General features: G+C 42.5%; 2 long non-coding RNA genes across 2 annotated transcripts in view; both read right to left on the reverse strand.

Moving 5' to 3' along the window:
- Window positions 1–10,636, reverse strand: part of LOC118909631 (uncharacterized) — a 42,115-nt gene extending 31,479 nt beyond the window's left edge. Inside the window, exon 1 of the long non-coding RNA XR_005023717.2 lies at window positions 10,541–10,636. This is a non-coding gene — a long non-coding RNA (uncharacterized LOC118909631). The remainder of the gene's footprint in view (window positions 1–10,540) is intronic.
- Window positions 1–12,217, reverse strand: part of LOC130684135 (uncharacterized) — a 118,187-nt gene that overhangs the window by 77,652 nt on the left and 28,318 nt on the right. The window lies entirely within an intron of this gene.

Below are 12,217 nucleotides of genomic sequence, written 5' to 3' on the forward strand. Positions count from 1 at the left end.
AGAGGTTAGGGTGCCCAGAGATCCCCGGATTCCCTACCTCTGGATTAAGTGTCCCGCCCTGCCCCTTTAAGACTTCCAGAAAGCACCCGCCAAAACAAAACAACGACCACAAAAAAAAAAATTTTTTTTAATTAAAAAAAAAAAAAAAAAAAAGGTGGCCACTTGTTTTTCTTTATTCTCCGGCGCCAGCCTCAGGCATCTGCTCACCGGTCTTGCTGCCCTGTTTCCCTAGTATTGGGGTCCCTATCCCTTTAAGACTTCCAAAAAGCGCTTGCCAAAACAAAACAGCAAAAAAAAAAAATGGTTGCTCGCTTTTCTGGTGTCCTCCGGTGCCAGGCCACCGGTGCCTGCTCACTCTTCTTGCTGCCCTGTTTCCCTAGTATTGGGGGCCCTATCCCTTTAAGACTTCCAAAAAGCGTTCGCCAAAACAAAACAGAAAAAAAAAAAATTGGTCGCTTGCTTTTCTTATGTCCTCCAGCGCCTGGCCTCCAGTGCCCGCTTACTGTTCTTGCTGCCCTGTTTTCCTAGTATCCAGGGTCCCCTTGGCACATACTGTGTCTGGGCCCGGATGGCTGGGGCTGGGTGCTCGGCAGTCCTGGGCTCCGTCTCCCTCCTGCTCTGCCTATTCTACTCCCGCCGGGAGTTGGGGGGATGGGCGCTCGGCTCCCGCTGGGCCGGGGCTTGTATCTTACCCCCTTCGCGAGGCAGCGTTGGGTTCCCTCAGGTGCGGATGTGGTCTGGATATTGTCCTGTGTCCTCTGGTCTTTATTCTAGGAAGGGTTGTCTTTGTTATATTTTCATAGATATATGTGGTTTTGGGAGGAGATTTCCGCTGCTCTACTCACGCCGCCATCTTCCGCCCATCCAAATATGTATTTCTTAATACAAATCACAATATCACAAAAATCTTCAAGATGTTGTGGAGTGAGTGCCTCTGTGTGGCAGGAGCTGCTCAGGCAGAACAAATGGCAAAGAGAAAGGGCCTGAGGTGGGAGAGAGATGGCAGGGCAGTGAAGCAGCACAAAGCCCACTTGGCTGGGGCAGGGGGACGGGCAGAGAGCTGCCGGTGGGAAGGGAGGAGGTGGACTACGCAGTCCCTGTGGGACCTTTGGTAACTGTGGGGTTACTGCTAAGCGAGTCATGAAGCCATCAAGGCTGTACAGCAGAAAAAAGATGTTAGAAATGGCAAAAAATGCAAATAAAGCGCCAGTGAGGATGTGGGGAATCACAAACTCACGCACAACTGTGGTATAACTAAACTTATCTGTGTGGAGAGAAGTGCCTCAGAACACAGAGAAATTAAGTGTGGGTATGCTCCATCATGTAGCAAGTTCACTTTTGTACAGGGACTCGAGATATGTATGAAAAGATGGAAGCAGAAGCAATAGGGTGTGTGTGGTGTGTGGTGTGTGTGTGTGTGTGTGTGTGTGTGTGTGTGTGTGTGTGTGTGCGTGTGTGTGTTATAAAGAATTAGCTCATGTGATTATGGAAGCTGGGAAGCAGAAGCAATAGGGTGTGTGGGGTGTGTGGTGTGTGTGTGTGTGTGTGTGTGTGCGTGTGTGTGTTATAAAGAATTAGCTCATGTGATTATGGAAGCTGGGAAGCAGAAGCAATAGGGTGTGTGGGGTGTGTGTGTGTGTGTGTGTGTGTGTGTGTGTGTGTGTGTGTGTTATAAAGAATTAGCTCATGTGATTATGGAAGCTGAGAAGTCCTAAGATCTGCAGCTGGCAAGCTGGAGACCCAGGGTAACCAATTTAAGTTGCAGTCCAAGAGCAGGAGATGGAGGTCCCAGCTCGAACAGTCAGGCAGGAGTTCCCTCTCACTCACTCTTTGTTTTATTCAGGTGTTCAACTGACTGGATAACGACCATCCACTCTAAGGAGGAAATCCTGCTTTTTACTCAGTCTAGTGATTCAAATGTTATTCTCATCCAAAAACACTCTTAGAGACACACTCGAAATAATGTTTGACTGAATGTCTGGGTACCTCATGGCCCAGCTGAGTTGACACATAAAATTAACCAACACAGAGTATTGGTAGCAACAATATGTGCCCAACCCAAGGGGATTTGTAAGTAAAGCATAGTACATAGAAAGCATAAAGTGTACTGCTAATGAGTTGAATGTAAAGAAATTGTTTCAACTCATCTGATAAGGGGTTAACATACAAAATATATAAAGAACTCATATGCCCAACACATAACCCAATTAACAAATGGGCAGAGGACCTGAACAGACACTTCTCCAAAGAACTGTAAACGGCCAATAGGCACATGAAAAGATGCTCCACATCACTAATCATCACAGAAATGCAAATCAAAACCACAATGAGGTATCACCTCACACCAGTTAGAATGGCTACTATCCAAAAGACAAGAAATAACAAATGTTGGCGAAGATGTGGAGAAATGGGAGTCCCACACCAATTGTGGGAATGTCAATTGGTGTAACCGCTGTGGAAAACAGTATGGAGTTTCCTCAAAAAACTAAAAATAGAAATACCATTTGACCCAGGAATTCCACTTCTAGGAATTCACCCTAAGAATGCAGGAGCCCAGTTTGAAAAAGACATATGCACCCCTATGTTTATCGCAGCACTATTTGTAACAGCCAAGATATGGATCAAGATAGCAACCTAAGTATTCATCAATAGATGAATTGATAAAGAAGATGTGGTACATATACACAATGGAATATTAGTCAACCATAAAAAGAAAAGAAATACTGCCATTTGCAACAACATGGATGGAGCTAGAGGGAATTATGCTCAGTGAAATAAGCCAGGCAGAGAAAGACAAATACCATATGATTTCACTTATTTGTGGAATAGAAAAACAAAGCAAAACAGAATGAACCAAACAGTAGTAGACTCATGGACCCTGAGAAATGACTAGTGGTACCAAGGGGAAGGGGCTGGGGTGGAAGGGAGGGTGAGAGGGATAATGGGGCGCAGTAATTTGCAACCACAATATCAGTTAGTCACAGGGATGGTAGTACAGCATGGAGAATATAGTCAATGATTTTGTAACATCTTTCTACATTGACAGCAACCGCACTAAAGGAGGTGAAGGGTTGGTAACTGTGGAACCACACTGTTGTACATTTGAAACCAACATAAGATCATATAACAACGATATTTTAATTTAAAAAATTATTTCATGTCACAACATGGAAAAAACAGAAACCTATGAGTTAACACGGTAAACAAAACCCCACAAAAATAAAGCTATTTTACTTGAGACTCTAGAATGAGACCTAAAAAAATACCCCCCCTGCCTGCAAAAAGCCCAAACCAGGTGCTCATCATCAACAAAATGAGGAAGTTCCTCCCCTCAAAATAATGCCTTTTTCACCACTGGAGGTAGATATTGCTCCAACTCCTTATTCGGAAAATTGGTCATTGAAGGGACATACTCAAATATTTGTCTTGCTTTTCCTGTGGGAACTATATTTCCTGGTGACCAAGTAGGCTTGAGCAGTGAGCAAAACCTTGGCTTTACACAAGGATGCTGGCTAGTAAATGCAGGAAACCATATGACCAAATCACCATTTTGCAAACTCTAATGAAATAACTGATTCAGGCAACATTCATCGATTGTGAGAAACCCTTTAGGTGAAAGACTGATGGCGAAGAGGGTACCAAGTGTCGTGTTAGAGACAACTTGCTGGTTGAGAGAGGCGGACACGATTCTACCAGGTGGCATCAGACTGTCATTGCCGGCACTCACCAAATCTTAGCCTCATTAGTAATGGAGCAGGCAGATTTTTGAGCAACCACGATATTTTGAAATACAAAGCACAAGATGTCCCCTTTGAAATATTCTTACCAAAAATGCTTAATATATTTGTTAAATCTAAGCAGGATTTTAGATCTAAATTGCAGGTGACAGGAAGTAGAAGGGACAAGTTAAATGACCACATGAAGTTTAACCCAGTCAAATCCAGAATGGGGGACATTCTGCAGAAGAACTGATATGCTTTTCTCAGTAAGACAATGGTACTAAACAAAGGGAAAGCAGGCAATTGTTCTACACTCACTCAAATAAACCAATTGTAATACACTTTTTTAGGACAACTGGAGAAACTGGAAGATGAGCTGTGTGTAGGGTGATATTAAGGAATCAATTTTCTTATGTGTGATAAAGGAATTATGGTTCAGAAAGACGCTGTCCTTTGTTTAGGGTTGAGATGGTATGATGTTTGTCTTATTTTAATTTAAAATGCATCAGGAAATTATATAAAACAAAACAAGCAGAAAATTGCAAAATGGTAATGTTGAATGTAGGTGATGGGGTTCACTAAATCATTCTCTGGACTTTCCTGAATATTTGAAATTTTTCATATATAATAGTTAAAAGGAGTCTGTGGATCTCCTGGGAAGAAGAAATTCAGGGGTTTTAGGAATCATTCCATGTTCAAATGTCACATCCGAACAGAAATTGATGGATATAAATTCTTACTGTCATATTTATATTTGCATTAAGCCTGTCTTAGAAAGATTGAGTTATGTACTCTTCCTGAATTGAGTAGACAAAGTTGTTTGAGAGAAATTCTGGGTTGTAAAATGGTGGGTCTGGCCAACCCCTTGGTGCTCAATGGTGGCCCAGGGACCACAGGGCAGGGACCAGAAGCCTTGGGTTCCAACCTGGAGCTGCCAACTGTTACTTCTTTTCCTGTGAACTTGAGTGTTCTTACTCTATATTGGGGATCTGCATCTATTCAAGCCCATAAACCTAACTTAGGACCATGTGCAGTGCTCCAGCAGTGGGCTGGAGCTGCTAGAATGAAGAATGTCCCCAAGGAGCTTCCCATCCAGGAGGAAAGACAGGTAGAGCCCAAAGGCCTGCACCAGACAGGTGCTGATCAAGGGCATGAAGGCAAAGAAACAAAGCACCACGAAAGCAAAAAGAGAAGGATCGATGATGATTGGCCATTTAGGGATCATCTCGAGAAAGACCAGGCCTTGAAGGCAGTAAGTTTTCTTTTTAAGCAGAAGAGAAGGAAGCGCGGCAGTCCACATCATGAGCAACAGAACGAAAGGGCAGGTGAGGCCGGAGCAGCCACTCAGCTGGGAGTGGCAGATAAGAAACTTGGGGTCACACTGTGCCAACCTCCAAGCAGCTTCATTCACACTGGTGCCCAAAGCAGCAAATGTTTGAGAGCCAAAGAAGAGAACCAGGAGGGCTGTTGTTTTCAAAGGGTGGTTCTGGAGAATTTAGGAGGTCCAGCTGGAGAAGACAGAGAACAGAGGCAGGGGTTGTTCACTTTGTTTGTGCCATGGACTCCTCAGGGTAACACTTCTAAGTGCCGCTATGGTCTGAGTATTTGTGTCCCCCACACATTCATATGTTGAAATTCTAATGCCCAGTGTGTGACATTAGGAGGTGGGACCTCTGTTCTGAGGGTGGAGCCCTCATCAATGGGACAGATGCTCCTATAAAAAAGACCTCCTCAGAGCTCTCCGCCCCTCCTCCATGAGAGGACACAGTGAGAGGTCAGCAGTCTACAACCTGGAAAAAGGTTTCCACCAGAAGCCGACCATGCTGGCACCCTGATCTCAGACTGCCAGCCTCCAAAACTGTGAGAAATACATTGCTGTTGTTTATAAGCTACGCAGCCTCTGGTATTTTGTTATAGCAGCCCAAAGAGACTAACACAGATGCATAAAATAAAACACATAGGCATACAAAAGAAATATTGTTGAATGCACTGCTACCAAAATGTATTTAAAATTTGTGATACGTAATATATGCGCTTTTTAAAATTAATGCATCAACTAACAAGATCTGGTGGTGCGTCTAATAGCTGCTATGATTTCAAAGGAGTGATGAGTGTAAATAATAATCTGCCTTGGCTATAACGTGATATAAGGACATCTGGAATTTCCAGGGGTGACATAGCCATTGGTGCTGCTATGGTTTGTTGTCTCATTCATAACTGAAGGGAGTGCTTGATTTTAGTTAGAGGTTACTGAAAATAATGACTAAGTGCTTTCCCAGACAAGTTTAAGATCCCCTGAACCCTATCTAAGGACCCTTGGGAACACCAGTTAAGAACTCCTGAGTGTGAGGCTGTCCTGCTTACCCTGAAAATGGGTACAGGATTGATGCATGAATTTTGAGGATCTTGCCAAGGTCAGGGAGATTCACTTTTCTTTAAAAGGTCCTAGGTTATTAATTGATTCTTTTAGATAAGAGAGTTTGCAGCAGGATATTAACCTAGGCTCTCAGTATCTCCCCACAGGTGAGCTGGTAATTATACTGAGGAAAAAGTACCTTTATGGTGGGGAAGTATCCCAGACATCATAATGCTAATGGCCAGAGCACATGTCCAGTGTTCAAAACCCTACTAATGGGACAACAGAGAGACCGTGTCATTCCAGAACCAAAATGTGCAAGAATCATCTCAAGGAAGCAATCAGATAAACCCAAATTGAGGAGCTCTCTATAAAAATATGCACCTGTTCTCTTAAAAAATGTCCATATCATGACAAAGTATGGCTGAAGAACTGTTACAGATTATAGAAGATTAAAGAGATTTGACAATTAAGTGTCTTGCTTAATCCAAGATTGGAGCCACTTTGAAAGCAAAGGTTTATAAAAGATATTATTAGGACAATTGGCAAAATATGAACACGGAAAATATATTAGACAATAGTATTGTATAACTATTAATTTCTTGAATTTGACAACTTTCCGGAAATTACATAACAGAGTCTTTGTTCTTAGGATTTACACTCTGAATTACTTAGGTGTGAAGGATACATATCAGTCTTAATGGCTCAACAAAAATAAGTTTCTCTCTCTCTGTATTAGATATAAAAATATACATATATATATATACCCCTATACACACATATATACAGATAAATACATATATGGAGTGTTTGTGAGTAAATGTGATAAAAATGTTAACAATTGGTGAATCTAGATGAAAGGTATAAAGATCATTGTCCCATTGTTACAACTTTTCTGTAGATTTGACTTTTTCCATAAAACCTTACAATATAGAATTTAAAATTTTTTAATGTTTTTTAATTTAAAAAGCTGAGATTTTTCCCCCTTGTTCCTCCTTTTCATTATTATTATTATTTTGCAGTTTTATTGAGGTATACTTGACATAAAATGCACCCATTTTTAGTGGAGAGTTAAATGAATTTTGTAAATGTACACAGTCCTGCATTCACTGTACTAGTTTACAATCCTCCCATTTCCTCTGGAAGTTCCCTCCTGCCTCTTTGCTGCCATCACTGTCCCCATCCGGACGACAGGACACCACTGATCTGCTTTCTGTCCCTATAGCTTTGCCTTCTCAGTTTCCTCTGAATATATTCATTCAGGATGTAGTCTTTTGTGTCTGGTTTTTTCTAGTCAGCATCATGTTTTTTAGCTTCATCTGTGTTGTGGTTTGGATTTGCACTTCCCTAATGATTCCTGAGGGATGTTGAACATCTCTTCATGTGCTATCATAGGCCATCTCTTTATCTTCTTCAGAGAAATGTCTATTCAAGTCCTTTGCTCACTTTTTAATCATGTTGTTTTTGGTGGTGGTGTTGAGCTGTAGTTCTTTACATATCCCGCATATTAGCCCCTTATAAAATAAGTAAATTGCAAATATTTTCTCCCAGTCCTTAGGCTGCTTTTTTATTCTGTTGATCATATCCTTTGGTGCACAGAAATATTTTATTTTGATGTAGTCTTTAGTCTTTTAAAATCTGAAACAGTTCCTTAGCCTTTCTTTGCCTTTCATGACATTGACATTTTTGGAGAGTACAGGCCATTATTGTGTAGATGAGTGTCAATTTGAGTTTATATAGTTGTTTCTTTATGATTTAGCTCAAGTTGTGCATTTTGGGGCAGGAACACTAAATTTTCGATGTGATCTTTCAGTGCATCCGTCAGGAGGCATGTCACCAGTTTGTCGACTTACAGATGTGAATTTTATCTCTTAGCTCAAGTAGTGTCATCTTTCTAACTGGTGAGTCTGTAACTGAAAGTGATCTGGAGGAGCTGCCTTAAGATTATGTAAGTATTGTAAATTTCCTTTTCCCCAACCAACTCCAACCCAGTAAGTTTAGCATCCATTATGATTCTAGCCTAAATGGGTGATTCATGATGGATACAAAATAGAGATTTGATTTTCTACCTGTATTAGGCCCTCTGTACTTATTAGTTGGCATTCTATTTTCCTTTATAATTAAAGAAGAGCTTTCTTTACTCTTCCTATTCATTTGTTCTTTGACATCATTCTGATTCATGGATTCAGTTTTACTCAATGTGTTAGTATACCTATAATCACTCTGGTGAACTTTACGGTTGTTTTTTCTCATAACAATATGCCTGGGTATCCTGTGGATCAATTCATAAAGTTCTTCCTTGTTGGTTCATATAGCAGCATGGTACTCCACTGTGTGGGCATGCTATCATTTATTAAAATAATTTCTTACAGATGGACATTTAGGTTGTTTTTAATATTTTGCAATTACAATGATGCTGCAAAAAATAACTGTATATACACATTTGTATAGTTAGACGTAATTCAGGAGAGTAGCCAGAAGTGATATTTCGAGGTTGAAGGGTAAATGCTATATAATTTTGTTAGATATTGCCCAATTCCATTCAACGGAGGATGTTCCATTTTGAATTCCCAGCAGTCACATTATGTGAGTGCCCACTTCCTCAAAGCCTCGCCACAGGGTGGTTTGTCAAGATTTTGAGGTTTCTGCCTTCTGATGATGGGTGCATTATAACAAATCTGTGTATTGTGTGCATAGAGTGTGCACTGTTCCAGCACGTAAGTGGCTCCTAAGAACTTACTTCAGAAAAATGGCTTCTACTCAGGCTCCAAGTGCTTATTCTTCAGCCCCAGCCCCTCTTTCCTTCCTGTCTAGACAGATGAGGTTAGGTAGATGGTAGGAATGGTATCCTCATTATCAGTGTCAAATGTGTCTGGATGTGAGAGGTCACTCAGAACACTTGTGCCAAGTGCCGCCTGTGCGTGGAGCTGGACAACTTACCCAGCCACTCCACTTCCATCTCAGTCCCCACAGCAAGCTCCTTGGGAGGGCACACAGACAACCCCCTCCCCCTTGAGCAGTGAGCAAAAGGAGGCTCAGGGAGATGGAGTGGCTTACCCAGCCAGTACGTGGAGACTCTTGGATCAGAGATCACATGTTCAGATTCCTAGTCCATGTCTGTAAAGTTAGGGAGCTGTTCCCAACACGACCCTCATTTCTGACAACAATGGCAAATTCAGGGGTCCCCACAGCCACTCTCAAGTTCAACAATTCAGAAGGACTTTTCGAACTGGCTGAAAGCTATTATAATCACTGTTATGGTTTATTACAACAAAAGGATACAGAGTAAAATTAGCTAAGGGAAGAGACACACAGGGGGGAGTCCAGAAGAGTCGTCCCGTCCCATTGAGGCCACGGACAGTGTCAGCTCCTTCTGGACACAGTGTGTGACAATACGCATGGGGAGTAGCCAACCAAGGACGCTTACTCAAGCTTTGCTGTCCAGAATTTCACCTGGGACTTGGTTTTGTGGACACAGTGGGCTGTCCCCATGGCCGACTTCAGTCTCCAGTCTATCTAGGGGGAGAGCTGATACTATGTGACCTGAGCCCTAATCACAAGTCATGTTGTTAGGCCATCGGGCAAGGCATCCCAGTAAACAGAGGCACTCTTACCAGGCAGGACATCCTAAGGGCTTAGAGATCACCTCCTGGGCACCAAGGGCAAAGATCAGATCTCTGTTTGGGCAAGGTTAATTCTTTATTGCACAAAGCCCTTTTCTTTAAACACATGAATATAAATGGGGTGCCTGCCTACCACACAGAAGAGCTTAGCCTCTCCGCCCACGTCACTGCAATGGAAAGCCAAAGGTAATCCCACCAGGCTAACGGGGCTGGGCCATGGGAACTGAGCACTCCAGAAGGAGGAGGGGCTCAGGGGAGCACGTACACGAATTTAATAACTGCCTTCAGCAAGACGTATAATTGACCCTGGCTACAGAGAATTCGCTTCCAATACTTTTCTCTGCTAATCAAATTCAGAAAAATGCTAGTTTGAGCCCATGTGTCTCTTGAGTCAGGCCCACTAGGCCTTGATAACATTCTCTGATCGATTGCACCAATAAAAGAACCCCTAGGTGGCACCAATTTTCAGTTTGGTCAGGTCAGTAAATAATTAAAAAAAAAAAAAGAAAGGTATCTGAAAGATTAACAATCTCTTCTATCAAATCACATTTCCTGGTGGGAAAATGTTACAGTGAAAATTGACTTGCAATTTGTGCAAAAGGTATAAGTTCAACTCTGTTTGTTTTTTGATCTTAGCTGTGGGAATGCTGTTGATATTTGGAAAAATATTCCATCCCCAAATAGGACAAAATTCAATAGAGATGAGGCCAAGCCACACTACTTAAGAGGGAGGAGAAGGAAAGGAAGGTACATCGGGCCTGAGGCCAATGGGGAAAGAGGGGAGGGGTGGGGAGTCCGTGGTGGGTGCAGGGAGAAGACCTGCAAGTGAGGAGATCTTTTACCTCCCTTCACGGTGCTTTATCTGCACACACTGGGCTGTCCTGAAGGCAGATGAGAGATGTATCTCTTCCAAGTTCCCCAGGACATGGACAAAAGCTAAAAAAGACCCAAACCAAACACCTGGGTTACCAAAGCCTTCACAGGGGCTTGTGTGAACCCAAGAGTGAAATAATGAGAAGCCTGGACATTTTGCTCCTTTCTCCCCCACCTTCCCCAACTTCATTCCTGCAAAGGAACCTGGAGGTTCCTCCCAGGGATACTTAAACTGTTACTGAAGAAATATTTACTGAGTTTCTATTAATGGCCAAGCATTGTGGGAGTGATGATGGGAAAACACAGACAATAAAAACAAAGCAGAAAAGTATCAGATGCTGACCACTAACCACTGTAAACCTTGGCTTACGGAGGAGGAGGAGAGTATTTGATAGAGAATGCCTGGCGGGGTGTTAGGGAGGAATTTGGTTCGGACATGCAGGAAAGTCAGAGTACAAGGTGAGGAAGGAATTCATTAAAGCGAGAGTAGCGAGGAATGGCAGCAGCCATGCAGGCAGAGAGAGTAAGGAAGAACGGAGAGACAAGTTCACTGAATCCCTGCTCAGCATATGGCAAATCCCTTGTCAATTTCTAAAGTCAGAGTCACCTGGCATCCAGTGTCCGCTTGGATATGCACAGCATGGGAACTAAGTCCCTACACCCCAGGACCTGGGGGAGCCACGGAGCACTGGGTGGGATGAGATTATGTTCTGAGAACTTCCCAAAGCAAAGAAAGGAGATTTGCAGGCAGGCTACTGAAGAGCAACATCAAGAGCTGTGGTTCTGTCTGGGTTACAGGTGATAGCAACTTGCAAGCCCAAGTCAGAGATCTCAACAGCCTCTCCCTACTTATCTGAAGAGACAGAGTGAAGACTTGTACTTAAGCCTAAAGACTAGAATGAAATAGCAAAGTAAAATAAAGATGCTTACCACTGGAAAAGAACAGAGACAAAAACCTAGTAAGTTGAGCAGTGAGAAGTTTATTTAAAGCAAAAAAGGTACATGCTTGATGAAAGTGGAGTGTGGGCAACCCCAGAGAAGAGGCCCACTGAAAAGCTGGGATTCTCTTTTAAGGATTTTCAAGAATGGGGTAAAGGTAAAGGGTTAGGGGGTGTAGACTTGTCATAAGGTCTCATGATGTCTATCTCCAGTGAGAGACAATATGTCATTATCTGTAGTCAGTTCTCCAGATAATTCTGTAGGATAAACTTTTTGTTCTTCTCCAAAATAAGGACTACCCCCAAGTAGTCGGAACATTTCAGTTAAGACTGTTTGCCTGGCCTTAAGATAGGTTGTTGGCTGATTATACCAAAGAACATGTTAGAATATGTCCACCATGGAAAGAGCCAGCATAACAGGCAACGCAGGTGGCTCTCCACCTTCTCCCCAACTCACTGCTTTTAAAATGGAATCTTAGCCTTAAGGTAAGTCTCTCCTGTTCTTACTTTGCTATAAATATCTTGGCATTTTTTTAGGAAAATTAATCATGATGCTTGTCCCATGTCTCTGCCCTCTCTCACCTGCATTATTAGCTAGAGCAAGTCTCAAGGTCAGCCCAGATTCAGAGCATGTGGAATGAACTCACACTGCAAAGGGCATTAACTCTGTGAGTCCCTTCTGGCTCTCTGGTTTTATCTGGCTAACTC

Source organism: Manis pentadactyla, chromosome 1 (assembly GCF_030020395.1).
Source record: "Manis pentadactyla isolate mManPen7 chromosome 1, mManPen7.hap1, whole genome shotgun sequence".
Lineage (NCBI taxonomy): Eukaryota > Metazoa > Chordata > Mammalia > Pholidota > Manidae > Manis > Manis pentadactyla.